Below are 14,007 nucleotides of genomic sequence, written 5' to 3'. Positions count from 1 at the left end.
AAGTTCTACATTCAGTATTCAAGAGCTTTTCTAGCTCAAAGTTCAAAAATTCTTCTACATTCTTCCCACCAAACAATTCCAAAAGCCTATGAGGCACATAGTGAGGTGTAGCACAGCAATGGTACAACACCTCAATACCAGTTTTCTGGATGAGCCAGTTTTCTCATGTGGTAAAATTCTAGACAAAGGCAACTTAAGAAAGAAAGGGCCTATTTTGGCTCATGATTTAAAAAGTTCCAGTTCATCACGACATGGATTTCATGGATCAAGAAGCAGAGAGTAGTTAACAGTGGACTCTTATTTCCTTCTGCCTTACCGTGTGTGGGCGAAGTGATTAAGAGAATGCCTCACTATTAGCTCGAACTGACTTAGAACTCTCAGTCCTCCTGCCTCAGTCCCCTGAGTCTGGGTGTACAGACTCTCCCACCACACTGAGACATAGCAATCAATATTGTCAATAAATGAGTTCATACAATCATCTTTTTTCTTTAGAAAAAACCACTGTTTTAGCAACATGGAAGATGCAAGTGCCAGGAAAAGCTGAAGCAGAAAAGCAATGAGCACATACCATATCTGTGGTAAAGATATAATTTCCGTTGCATTCTTATGGTACCCCCCCCCCCACTGTCCAGCTTCAATTCAGGAAGATAAAGTTTCCTCCCTTTATTAGTCTACAGTGTGTTGCAGGGCCAAGAATAGAATTTTGTTAGAGACAGCTCTCTAAGCAGCTCTACCTCTTTGTCAGACCTCGTTATTGTCTATTTAATATAGACATCCATATGGGTGTGAAGGTGGTTTGAGGAAGGATAGAAAAAAGAAAAATTGCACTGGAGAGATAGCTTAGCCATTAAGCGCTAGCCTATGAATCCTAAGGAATGTGTTCAAGTCTCGATTCCCCAGTACCCAGTACCCATGTAAGCGAAATGCACAAGGTGGCACATGCATCTAGAGCTCATTTGCAATGGCTGGAGGCCCTGATGCACCCATTCTCTCTCTTCCTCTTTCTCTCACTCTGCCTTTTTCTCTCTACCTCTTTCTCAAATAAATAAACAAAAAAACCAATAAAAGGAAAAATTAAGGGAGCCCGGGAAGGGAAAGACTTTCATCACATTGGGACCTAGTTTGCTATATTTCTTCCTGGCTGAGAGTCAAGAAACTGCAATACAACTTACAAAGCCAGAGTTGCCATAGAGACTTCTCAAGTAAGGATGCTTAAAACAACAAACTTTACCTACTTAGGGCCAGAATGTTTGTGGCCTTAGGTTTAACTGCATTAGCACTCTTCTCTCATTCCTAAATCCAAACAATGCACTTCATTTAGTTTATAAAATGAAATTCTTTAAGAGAAATAAATTCAGTCATATTTTTAACTTAATTTCACTATATAGCTAATAATAATATATGTTAGGGGCTAGAGAGCTGGCTTAGCAGTTAAGGCACTTGCCTGCCAAGTCTAAGGACAAACATTCAATTCCCCAGGATCCATGTAAGCCAGATGTACAAGGTGATACATGTGTCTGGAGTTCATTTGCAGTGCACTACCTATGCTTTACAGTGACTTGTCCTGAAATTCTTTTCTGGTGCATAGTCAAGAATCCCACTTTTCCCTGAGGAGAGGACCTTGAAGTGAGGATGGGAGACTGGTTACACTACTGGAAGCAGTGCTAGGCTGTGTCTCCCTGTTGCTGCACTTCCCTTGTGACCAATAATGGCTGAGATTCTTTTCACATACTGATTTGTCATTTGATATGTCCACCCTCCATCTTCCTGAAGTTCATTTACATATGCATGCTCTATACGCACATTAATGATTTACTGTTAGTGTTCTATGTGTCTTTCTATATTTATACAAATAAAAATTATAGGACATAGTATACTGAAAGTGATTAGTTGTCATTGGTCACCTAGTGAACTGAGGCCAGGAATTCTTCTCAACATCTTACAGTACAGCAGAAAGTTCCTCAAGACAAAGAAAGATTGTGCACAAAGTACCCAATTACAATAACAGAGTTCCAGAGAAGGGAGACCTCTGAGAAGCAAAATCAGAGGGTGGGTTGAGGCGAGTCAACCTAAGCCACTTATTTTCAGTGGTGACTAAGGTGTGCCTTGCCTGTATTGATAAGAATCAAAACTGTTAGGACCTCTCTGTAGGCAGGGAAGGACCCGCCTGGCTATCAGGGAAGTCTTTATGCAGAGCTGCAAACTGCTAGCATTATATTTCTGCTGCAAACCAGAGAAGAACCTCTCTAGCTGGAGCTAAAAAAGACCCATTGCTCCCAACACTGGGCACCACTGGCACATCTCCCACTTCCATCTCCCAAGGCTAAGGAGGCCTCCATGAAGCTCCATTCATGTGAGATGAAGAAATTTTGTTGAGCATCCAGCCAAGCTGACTCAAAGACGGCTTCTCTTTTCCCAGACAGAAACACCATTTCTATCTGTTTTGCCATTGTCTCTTGCTTTTCTCCTCTTGCCCAAGTACACAGGGTGGTGGATATGGAGCTAACATTTATCAAATACCTTTGTAAAAATATCATTCCCAGTATGTCATGGATTGTCAGTTTCGAATCCTCCAAAGAACACAGATGAGAAATTCAACTAGACTGGCCTGAAACCCCAGCACCCTAAGTTTCTGAAATATTCCTTCTTAAAAACTGCCTCAGCTTTGTGTTTCATCTTTGTCTTTATGCAGTGTCCCTATGGTAAACTGGTTGACGTGAGAAGCTCTGTGTGCAGAGAAATGAGCAATTCAATTATTCAGAAGGCTCCTTGTCAACCATATGAAGTTGCCACAAGCAGTTCTGTCAAAAATAATGTAATTGCTCAGAGCCATCTTCAAACTCCAAAGATGTCAGGCAATTATATCCTTCCCATGACAAAAACAAGCACCAGGCTCATTGATCTACAAAATCTTCACCGGGTGTACTATAGAAATTCGCTTCAGTGATTTGGGGATGTTTATTGGACCAGTGTTCATGGCCATGCATCATTAAGATGCTTGGCTTTTATTTCATCAATCTGTCCCAGAAAGCTAAGATTCTAAAAATGACTGGGTCATTTTTAAGCATTTAAAAATTTCTTATCAGAGGGTGGTAAAATGGTTTAGTGGCTAGATTGCTTGCCTTCTAAGCATGAGAACTCAAGTGCCCAGAATCCACATAAAATCCAGGCATAGAGGCATACACCTATAATCCCAGAGCTGGGGAGGAAGACAACGGCAGATCCCTAGGGTTTTCTGGCTAAGAACTTCACTGAATTGGAGAGCTCCAGGTTTAGTGAGAGTCTCTGTCTCAAAATGTAAGGTGGAGAGTGATTGATAATGACACTGGACAGTGACCTCTGGCCTACACACACACACATGCACACACACATGCATCTACATATATAAACATAGGAACACCCACCATATACATGCATACGAAAATGGGTACCAGGTTAAATGAATGAATCTAGCAGGTGTGGGTGTGTGTGTGGGTGGGGGTGTGTGTCTTTCATATAAAATAGTTCAAGCCTGATTTTATTTTTCTGCAACTAAGCATTTTTTTTGTCTTAGAGGTCCTTTGTTCCTGTGATATGTTCAGAGTATAAATTGAAGAAGAGACAAAAGTTCAAAGTAACTGACGTGTGTACTAGGCAGAAAGGAAGCCCTGCTGCATAGAACAGCTCTTCCCAAGCAGGTAACTTTTTGTTGGTTTTTCTAGAGAATAGAGCAGTCCATGGGGCATGATAGCTCAGGAAATAATTCATCTGCGCTCCCGCTGGCTTGTGCTGAAAGACAGCCATACCCATTCAGTGAGAAGAGGGTGAATCAAAGGAAGCGGAGGCCAGCCACACGCAAGAGTTGGTGTGTGCATGGTGGGCTCCCAGTGTGTACTCACATCCCTTGACCAGAGCTGCCATTATGTGAGAACACTTCTTCCTTCACCCTTGTTGTAGGGCTTGGCAAAATTACAAGTAAGCCCTTGTTTGTGCCGATGAGATTGTCCTTGTATTGTAATGTGGTGAAAATTACCAGACACCCAGGAGCCGGAGCTTTGATGTCCCTTCTTCCCTGCATGACATGGAGCATGTCACTAATATATTGTTATTTCTTGGGTGGGTCTGTCCTTTGCCTAATGCCTCCCCCCTTAAGGGATCCTAGACTTTGGACAGGGTGACTCCGTATATACAGAGCTGACAATAATGCTTGTCTACTCCCTCAAGCAAGTTTATGGCCCCAACCAGATACACCATTCCCAGAGCTGGGGTCTCCTTTAATTGCTCCTAGGGTCCTTACAGAGAAAAATTATTTGGATCAGGCTCTTTACTTTGCCATATACTTTAGGTCACCAGCCAGGCAAGTCAGTATTAGTCCACACCCAAATCAACTTTGCTAGGGAAGATCTTTCCTGTGTCTGTCATAGTAATTTAGCTATTACCATGCTTCATTTTAATTTGACTGGACATATCAGTATTTCCAACTCCACCCCTGAGCACAAAACTACCATCTTAGGTTGTAGTCTGTGTCCTTTCCTTTTGCTCTCACCCTTCCTCCAGCAGAAAAAAGAGAAATAAAAATCTCCCTATAAAAACCCTAGCTCATAAACTTTATCTTCAGTTAATAAATGAAAGAAAAAGAATGATTGCATACTTTTTTGCATGTGGAGGTGTATATGCATGCATGTGCATGTGGAGACCAGAAGCTGACATTAGGTGTCTTCCTCAATCACTCTCCACCTTATTTACTGAGGCAGAATCTCACACTTGAACTCCAAGCTTGCTGATTCAGCTAGGCAAGCTAGCCTGCTTGCCTCCGCCTCTTGCCCCTGGGATTACAGGCTCATCACCACACCTGCCTGGATTTTTTTGTTTGTTTTTCGAAGTAGGGTTTCACTCTAGTCTAGGTTGACATGGAATTTACTCTGTAGTCTCAGGGTGGTCTAGGACTCACGGTGATCCTCCTACCTCTGCCTCCTGAGTGCTGGGATTAAAGGCATGCGCCACCACGACGCCCGGCTTCCTGCCTGGCTTTTAAACAGGTTCTGGGAATGCAAACTCCAGTTCTCATGCTTGCATGGCAAGTACTTTACCCACTGAACCATCCCTCCAGGCCCATGATTGTGCAATTTTAAAACCTGAGGTAGATGACAAGAAGAGCCCTTTGGGAAAGGGGACTTGCTTCAAGTCTCCAGACCCACTCATCCCCAAAGAGCCACCATCTACCCAGAAAAAAAGTAACTTGAAAATTGGGTAGGACAAGACTACGGGAAGAAGCAATCCGAATGGCCATTTCCACCAACACAGGTTCAAAGTGATCTCCTGGGTCTATAGCGTGCAGTGGCCCCGAAGTCCATTCTAACTCAAGATGGTGATTGTGGAGCATGTCTCCCCACCCTGTACTGCCTTAAGGATAAGTTATTTCCTTCCTCACAATACTGACTAGACAAGGGCTGAGTGTGTATTTAAAGAAGATCAGACTTCAAACACATCTTCAATAATTCATCATTTTTACAATATGATTAGGAATTGTCTACAATTGCCCAATTTCCTCTTTCCCTATAATCACTCTCTTAAACGTCAGCCCTGTATTCCTAAGACAGAATGCTACAGGTACTCAATTCCAGGACAAACAGCACCATCATTATTTGGAGGGATTCAAGGATGGAAATAAAGGGACAAAGGTGGCCTCTGGGTCTCTTGTCAAGTGGCACTGATTACAAGTCACTTAGCAAAAAGTTTGCGAGTTAAGGAACTCTCTGATGCACTTGGCCATCACACAACATCTGCAAATTGAACATTCAGAGTAAAAGTGCTATGTATATGAGAGAGAAATTAAAAGCCACAAACAAAGCATTTACCTCAAATGACCATGCTTTCCCAGTTTGTAATAACATTACATATGTTAACCAGAAGTTAACACATACTCATGAAGTACACAGATCTGAAGTTGTATGGACTTTTTATAGAAAAGAAACTGAATCAAAGAAACTTTTCTAGCCAATGCGGCAAGATTGAAAGGGAGTATGTATTCACAATAGCAATAGATAGATACAGCATGTATATGATCATCTGGTTTTGGCAAGATCCTTGGAAATCAATGTACAAAGATCTTCTTTGTGAAGTAAAAAGAAAATGGAATATTCTTCTTTCCCTTGTAGTTTATAACAGGCTACTCTCATAAGACAACAAGCCTAGAAATCACAGATGACGTTTGAAAATGACCACTTTCCCTCTTGCATGTTTCCCAAATTGCATTTCTACACTTGCTTTTACTCCTACAGGTCAATCAGCGATCACATGTCAATTTCTAATTTGCTTAGTTTGTAAGCTTCCAAAGGGTAAGGGCAATTTTCTTTCCTCTTGCTATGATTCTTCCTTATGTAAGGACGTTTTTTATTTAGCATATAAACAATGATCAAGTACATTTCAAGGAAATCCATTCTAGAAACATTCTACCTCACATACCTTATTCTCTTTCTCATGCTGGACGCTCAGGTGCTAAAGTCCTGAACATAGGAGTGGAGTCTCAAAGCATGAAGCAAGTGTTTATAAGGCCTGAGATGCTAAAGGAACATGAGGACTATTATGGTTGGGATTTCATATGCCATCCTCCTAAATCTCATGTTTCAATACCTAGTATCCAACCAGTGGTGATGTTTTCGGAGGTTGTGAAGCCTTTAGGAGGTGGGACCTGGCTGAAATGGGTTTCTGGGGATAGCTTTTTTTTAAAATTTTTTTAAAATTTATTTATTTGAGAGCGACAGACACAGAGAGAAAGACAGATAGAGGGAGAGAGAGAGAGAATGGGCGTGCCAGGGCCTCCAGCCTCTGCAAACGAACTCCAGACACGTGCGCCCCCTTGTGCATCTGGCTAACGTGGGACCTGGGGAACCGAGCCTCGAACCGGGGTCCTTAGGCTTCACAGGCAAGCGCTTAACCGCTAAGCCATCTCTCCAGCCCTGGGGATAGCTTTTAAGAGTTATAGCCTACCCCCTCTTTCTGGCACTATCTCTGCTGATCCATCAAGATATAATCAAGTTCCACCACAGGCTCCTGACACCAGTGATGAAAGACTTCAGGTGGCATGCCTTCCTGACTTAATGATGACTGTACTTTCTAAATTTTATTCTGATTTATTTCATGTTTTTATTTATTTACTTCAGAGAAAAAAATAGAGGCAGATAGAGAGAATGGTCATTCCAGGGCCTCTAGCCACTGCAAATGAACTCCAGATGCTTGTGCCACCTTGTGTACCTAGCTTTACGTGGGTACTGGGGAATCAAACTAGGATCTTTGGGCTTTGCAGACAAGTATCTTAACTGCTAAGCCACATCTTAGGACTGTACTTATTAAAGCGTGAGTTAAAATAAACTCTGTTAAGTATTTTGTCATAGGGTCAAGAAAAGTAACTAATACAAGGACTGTGCATGTTTACAAGCGAGAAGAAAATGGCATGATATTAGGATTCCAAACCAACTGAGCAAACTTGTAGAATCAAAGAGACAAACTCAGAGAGTAGAATGATGGTTGAATGGAGGAGGTAGGATGGGGAAGTGCTGATGAAATGGGTCATAGTTAACTTAGGCTGGTAAATAAGGGCTGGATGAATAAATCACAACATGCTGACTCTAGTTAACATGTTAGCATTATATATTGGAAATTTCCTGAGAGTAAATATCAAGTATATTCACCACAGGAACAGTGTCAGACAGGAAGTGAGGAAAGAAGGGGGGAGGGTGGAAGGAAGGAAGGGAACGGAAAATGCATGAAGAGGAGGAAGGGAGAGAAACAGGCAGGAAGGGGGGAATGGAAGGTAGGAGAGAAGAGGAAGAGAGGGAGACCTGAAAGGAGATGTAACCATGTGAGGTAATGAACATATAAATTAGATTCATTGCTGTGGTTATTTCATAATGCCTAAATAGACTAAGGCATCAAGCAGCATACCTTAAATATATGCAATCGCTATCAATCATATGTTAATAAAGTGATGTGAGCAATAAAATGAGCGAACTTTTTTACAGCTTGCCCCAAAGTCAGCTCTGCCTTGAGGCCATCATCAACTCTGGTAAAACTCTGAGTCTAAACAACTCCAGATATTAATCAAGTCCCATTCTCTTATACACACATGGCCTGAAGCGTTCCAATGAATTGGATTCTCTGTTTCTGAGGCATTTTTTTTTCCCTCACCAGCTAAGAGGTGAGCTCCCCTACCTCCAACTCACCAATGTTTGTGTCCATAGCTCCCAATGCCTGTTAGGCTTACAGCTGCATCTAGTCTTTTTGTTTTTGGTTTTTGCTTAATTAATTAATTAATTTATTTGAGAGGGACAGAGAGAGAAAGAGGCAGATAAAGAGAGAGAATGGGAACACCAGAGCCTCCAGCCACTGCAAACTAACTCCAGTTGCATGTGCCACCTTGTGCATCTGCATTACATGGGTCCTGGGGAAACAAGCCTCAAACCAGAGTCCTCAGGCTTCACAGGCAAACGCTTAACTGCTAAGCCATCTCTCCAGTCCTAGTCATTTTTTTTATTAAAAGTGTCATGTGGGATGGCCCAATTGTTTTACAGTAGATGATCTAAGGCCCACAAAGCACAATTCACAAGAGGACTTTGAAGTAGAGGAATGAGCTCAGAGGAAATTCTGGGGCCTTGCACTTCCTGTCACTCCAGTCAGGGAGTCTCATAGTCAAAAGAAGAAAAAAAAAAAAACCCAACAATGCACTCAGGACAACTCCTGAGCTCTCCTTGGCGCTCTACTTATCCTGGCACCTCTGAACAACCCCTCCCCTGGAGGAAGTTATAATATGTACCCTGAAACCAGAAGTTGAGAATCAGATTCTGGGCCCAACATTTCTAAAACTGCATGTAGTCATATGGTTGGTTGGAACTTGCAAAAAAGAGAAACTTTTCCTTGGCTTACAAATTAAAGAAGAACATTTGTGTTTATAAAAATGATTCAAGCTAATTAATTCATAGCTATCACTTGGAAATACTTAAGGGGGAAAGGTCTGTGTTTGTATTTTTTTAAAATAATGAAAAACAGTAAAATATCAAGGATACAAACCCCAAGTTCCACTAAACCAATATCAGTGACTAATTCAATAAGACTGTATGATGCTTCTTAAATTGACCTTAAGGGTTTTTCCCGCACATTTGCTATTAAGTGCAGAAATAGCATATCAAACCAATAAATACTAGAAAATCCTTCTGAGTTTAATTTTATTTCACATGCACCTGAAATAGATGAGGTGTGATCTGATGATCCAATTCTCTTTACTGTGGGAAAAGGAAGACACAACCGTGGGGGGAAAAGATGCTTAAGTAGTTAAAAATAGTTGTTAGAATATAAATATGTCATAGACAGTGTACTTGGATTTTCAGTGTTCCAAGGTTGCTGCTTAAATCCCTTCCATGATTAAAGTACCCTTGAAATTAGAAATGGAAATTTTCTTTTAGGGTAATCATCTATTTGTGGGAGGCATCACAGAACTGTTCTTTCCAAAATGCTTCCTTGTTCTTGGTACACTGCAGAGTCGTTCAAGAACAAAGAGTTTCTCTCAGTTCAAACCCTGACTGTGCTCCAACATTATTTCAGAGATGCTGTATTCAGGAAGAAGGATGGAACAAAATAATTAGGAGATGGGGGCCAGAGACCTTCCGGGAAAGATTTTTTTTTTTTTAACTGGGTTCAACATCTTTTTTTCCAATTTCTTTTTCTGTCTTTTTTGCAATCCCTCCCACCCATTCTTCATGCCAACAGACAGATGATCACGGAGAATAAGAATACTGTGTGTCCTCTCATTGATTTCATTTGGAGTTGCTATCTCGGCACCAGATCTGACCCTTCATTCAAGGGTTTCTATTGAATTATTTTGTAGACTGCCACAGAGTTGCCCAAAAACTCTGCTTCATTTACCATACCAGAAACAGTAAGGCCTAGTGTACAGGAGCTTATTTACATTTAGTCTACTCTGTATTAGATCAGGCACCACTCCATCCCTTTCAAACTATAATGTTTTGGGCTTGTTTATCTGTTTGTGTGTGTGTGTGTGTCACACATGCGGAATGGTATAGGTGCATGTTTGTACATATGTATGTGGAAGCCATAGATCAATGTTAGGTGCCTTCCTCAATTACTCTTTACCGTCCTCATTGAGGCATGGTCTATCAATGGACACAGAGCTCACTTGGGGCTATACTAGCTAGCCAGCAAGCCCCGGGGATCCTCCTGTCTTCATCCCCATAGTGCTGGGATGACAGGCACATGCCACTATGCCCAGGATTTTACATGAGTGTTGAGGATTTGAACTCAGGTCATGGTACTTACACAGCAAGCACTTTAGCGTGCCATATCCCTGGCCCTCCGGTTCTGATTTTTTTTTTAATCTTGCACATGTGTGTCTAGGCTCCAGTCATTCAGTGAAAATGCTCCCATGCTACTCTGAAGTAACCATGAACTGAGCTCTGGGAACCTACCAAAGAATATCTGGTAGCAGCAACATCTAACATATCAAGTTTTGAGTTTTCTGCAAGTACATACTCAAGCTAGGAAATAAGAAATACCCACAGTGAGCCCAGAGATGGGAGGGATGTTAGGACCACATAGGCATTTGAATCATTCATACATGCATCTTCTGTGTATGTGTCCTCATTTCTTTTCAGTAATACTTAAGAATAGAATAGTTTGACCAAAGGTTAACTTCATTAGACTCTAGAAAACTGTTTCCCATAGAGTTTTATCTCACCAGAAGTATATGAATTCCAGCTACCCTACATTCTTGTCACATTGCTTAAACCTTATTCTCTTGTGTTAGTGGTAAATAATTCTATTTTTTTTTTTTTGAGGTAGGGTCTCACTCTAGACCAGGCTGACCTGGATTTCACTATGGAGTCTCATGGTGGCCCGAACTCATGGCAATCCTCCTACCTCTGCCTCCCAAGTGCTGGGATTAAAGGCCTGCACCACCATGCCCGGCTTAATTCTAGTTTTTATTGCTATTTTTCTGATGCCTAATTATGTTGAACGCCTTTTCATATGTCACCAACTACTTGGTTCATTTGGTTGGTTGGTTTTGGAGTATTGAGAATTGAACCTAGAGTCTTAGACCCTGATAGCTGCCAGGCAAGTATTCTACCACTAAGCTACATCCTCAATCTACTTTTCACTTGTTGAGACATGATTTCACTATGTTGCTTAGACTAGCCCTGACCTCCTTGTTATAGATCAGAAGACTGTCAGAACACGTGCACCGGACCAAAGGAGTTAATGACTACAAGGATGAGGCAGGCTCTCCTTGACATATATGTTCCTAGAACGAAGGGTTCAGAACATGTCAGTCAATATCTTGAGCCATGGTGTATGCGCATTCTCACTTTCTCTAAGATAAGTTTTGTTCTCACTTTAGTGTTGGTCCTTGAGTAGCGTGACTAGTTTTCTTGGAGCTTGAGTCTGTAAAAACAATTTTGTTTTTCAAGATGTGTTCCTTAATTGCCTTGGATATAAAAATGCTAGGCCCTCCATAATAAAATGTCAGATGCATAAGACTTGTGGCCCCTGTGTCTTCTTTTCAGGTCTCTCCTCCAGGATCCTGTGAATCGAGAATTCACAGAAGACAACATTCCCCAGCACTCCTCCCCATCCTCAGGCTGTTACATTCTTTTCTGCAATGTTCTCTGAGCCTTGGAAGGCATGGTAGAAATGTAACATTTAGGGCTGAGCACTCAACTTATTCTCAGCACAATTGGGAGTTTTGAGTGTCTACTGTAGTCACCACCATTTGCAAAAAGAAGCTTCTGTAAACCAAAATGAGATCAGCACTAATATATGGGTATGAACAGTGAGAGAGCAATTCAATGAGCACATCATGTCCATTTAGTATGCACATTGCAGCAATATAAAAGTAATAAAATTTACTTATAATTGGTGTGTGGGTATGTTTCTGTTTGTGCATGAGTATAGGTGCACACATGCCAAGGCCTGTATGTGGAGGTCAGAGGACATCTTCTTGGTCAGTTCTCACCCTCCACTTTGTTTGAGGCTGGGTCTCTTGTATGTTTCTGAGAATTTCTCCTGTATCTGCCTCCCTTTGTACTGAAGGCACATTGAGATTACAGAAACCCACCAAAGCTTTTTTTTTTTTTTTTTTTTTTCTCCCTTGAGGCAAGCCCAACTGATTGGGCTTTTTTTTATGAAAGACAGTGAGCGTATAATTGAACTCCAGATGCATGTGTCATCTTATGTGTATGTGTGACCTTGTAAATGTGTCACCTTGTGCACCTGGCTTCCATGGGATCTGGGGGGTCAAATATGGGTCCTTAGGTTTTGCAGACAAGCACATAACCGCTAAGCCACCTCTCTAGTCCAAAGTTTCTGGTATTTACGTGGAGTCATGATCCAAACTCAGGTACTCAGATTTGCATGGAAATTACTTTATTCATTGAGCCATATCTCCAGCCTCCAAAATAATAATTTTAACAATATTTTTATTTATTTCAAGCAGAGCAAAAGCATGAGAGAGAAAGGGAGGAGAGAAGGGGCACAACAGGCCCAGGTCTCCTGTTACTGCAAACAAATTCCAGATGCATGCACCACTCTGTACATCTGGCTTTATGTGGGTACTAGGGAATTGAACCTGGGTCGTTAGGCTTTTCCCTGCAAGTGCCTAAACTGGTGAGTCATCTCTCCAGTCCAAGTTAATATTTTTTTCTTTCTTTTTTTTTTTGAGGTAGGGTCTCACTCTAGCCCAGGCTGACCTGGAATTCGCTCTGTATTCTCAGGGTTGCCTTGATCTTATGGCAATCCTCCTCCCTCTGCCTCCCAAGTGCTGGAATTTAAGGCATTGTGTCACCACACCCGGCTTCAGGCTAATAATTTTTAACAGATGTTTTAACATGAAATTTACTGAAAACTAAACTTCCTAAGTAGAACAGTCCTATGATAGCAGAAATAATTTTAAGGTTTAGAGAAACTTTATTAGATTAAAAGAAGGAAGAAAGGGGCTGGAGAGATGGCTCAGTAGTTACAAGTGCTTGCTAGCAAAGACTGATGGCCCAGATTCAATGCCCCAGTAGCCATGTAAAGCCAGATGCAAAGAGTGGAGCATGCATCTGAAGTTCATTTGCAGTGGCTAGAAGCCTTGGTGCACTCATTTCTTCTCAGTCTCTCCCTCCCTCTCTCTCTCTCTCTCTCTCTTCCTGCTTAAAAACAAAAATATTTTTTTAAAGAGAAGGAAAGGAGAAAGTACAGAGAATGCTTGCTCATGAAAAGGCAAGAGGGGGTAAAGCCCCCAGAAATAGTTTGTAAATTGTTTTTTGCTTGCGTGTGGGGGGGGGCTGATAGAGAGAGAGGGGAGAGAGAGGGTATACGCTTGTGTGTGCCCTGTCAGTGAGTGCTCTCTGCCCTTGCTTCAGCAGGAGGCAATCAGCTCTGTTGGCTAGAGCAGAACATCAGGTATCCCATTCATTCAATGGATCTTCTCGTTCTTATTTTGATCTACAATCTCTTACTGATACCAGAGCTTCCTGTTTTTCATGAGTCAGGGCGATTCCTTGCTCTTTTTGCAAGACTGGGGTTATAGGCATACTTAGCCAAGCCCAGCTGATTGAAATTATTTTTTCATTAAATAATTCACCTGATTTTTCAGTAAATATCTAAGGGCCTACTGAGCACAGAATATTTCTGTTAAATTGTTTCAGGAATATTAAAGAAGTGTAAGATAATGTCTTTCTTTGCATAGCAACTCACAAATCGTAAAGTACTCTATTAACTTCTACTTAAACTCAAATTTATCTTCTCCAATTTCTCATTGCTAATTCATCAACACAGAAAATATGTGTCACGTGCCTGCTATATAACAGAACAAAGTACACAGTTAATAACAAACCTGGACATGAATCACAGAATTGCACTAAAGCCATCATGTCCTATTCCAACTATCAACTACCTGCCTCCATGATACTTGGAAACTTTGGGCACTCTCTCGGCCTTAATTGTGATTATTTTTAAAGTAATATATTCACATGCTTC

Source organism: Jaculus jaculus, chromosome X (genome assembly GCF_020740685.1).
Source record: "Jaculus jaculus isolate mJacJac1 chromosome X, mJacJac1.mat.Y.cur, whole genome shotgun sequence".
Lineage (NCBI taxonomy): Eukaryota > Metazoa > Chordata > Mammalia > Rodentia > Dipodidae > Jaculus > Jaculus jaculus.
The sequence above is the reverse complement of the archived record's forward strand: the minus strand, read 5'-3'. Positions refer to the sequence as shown.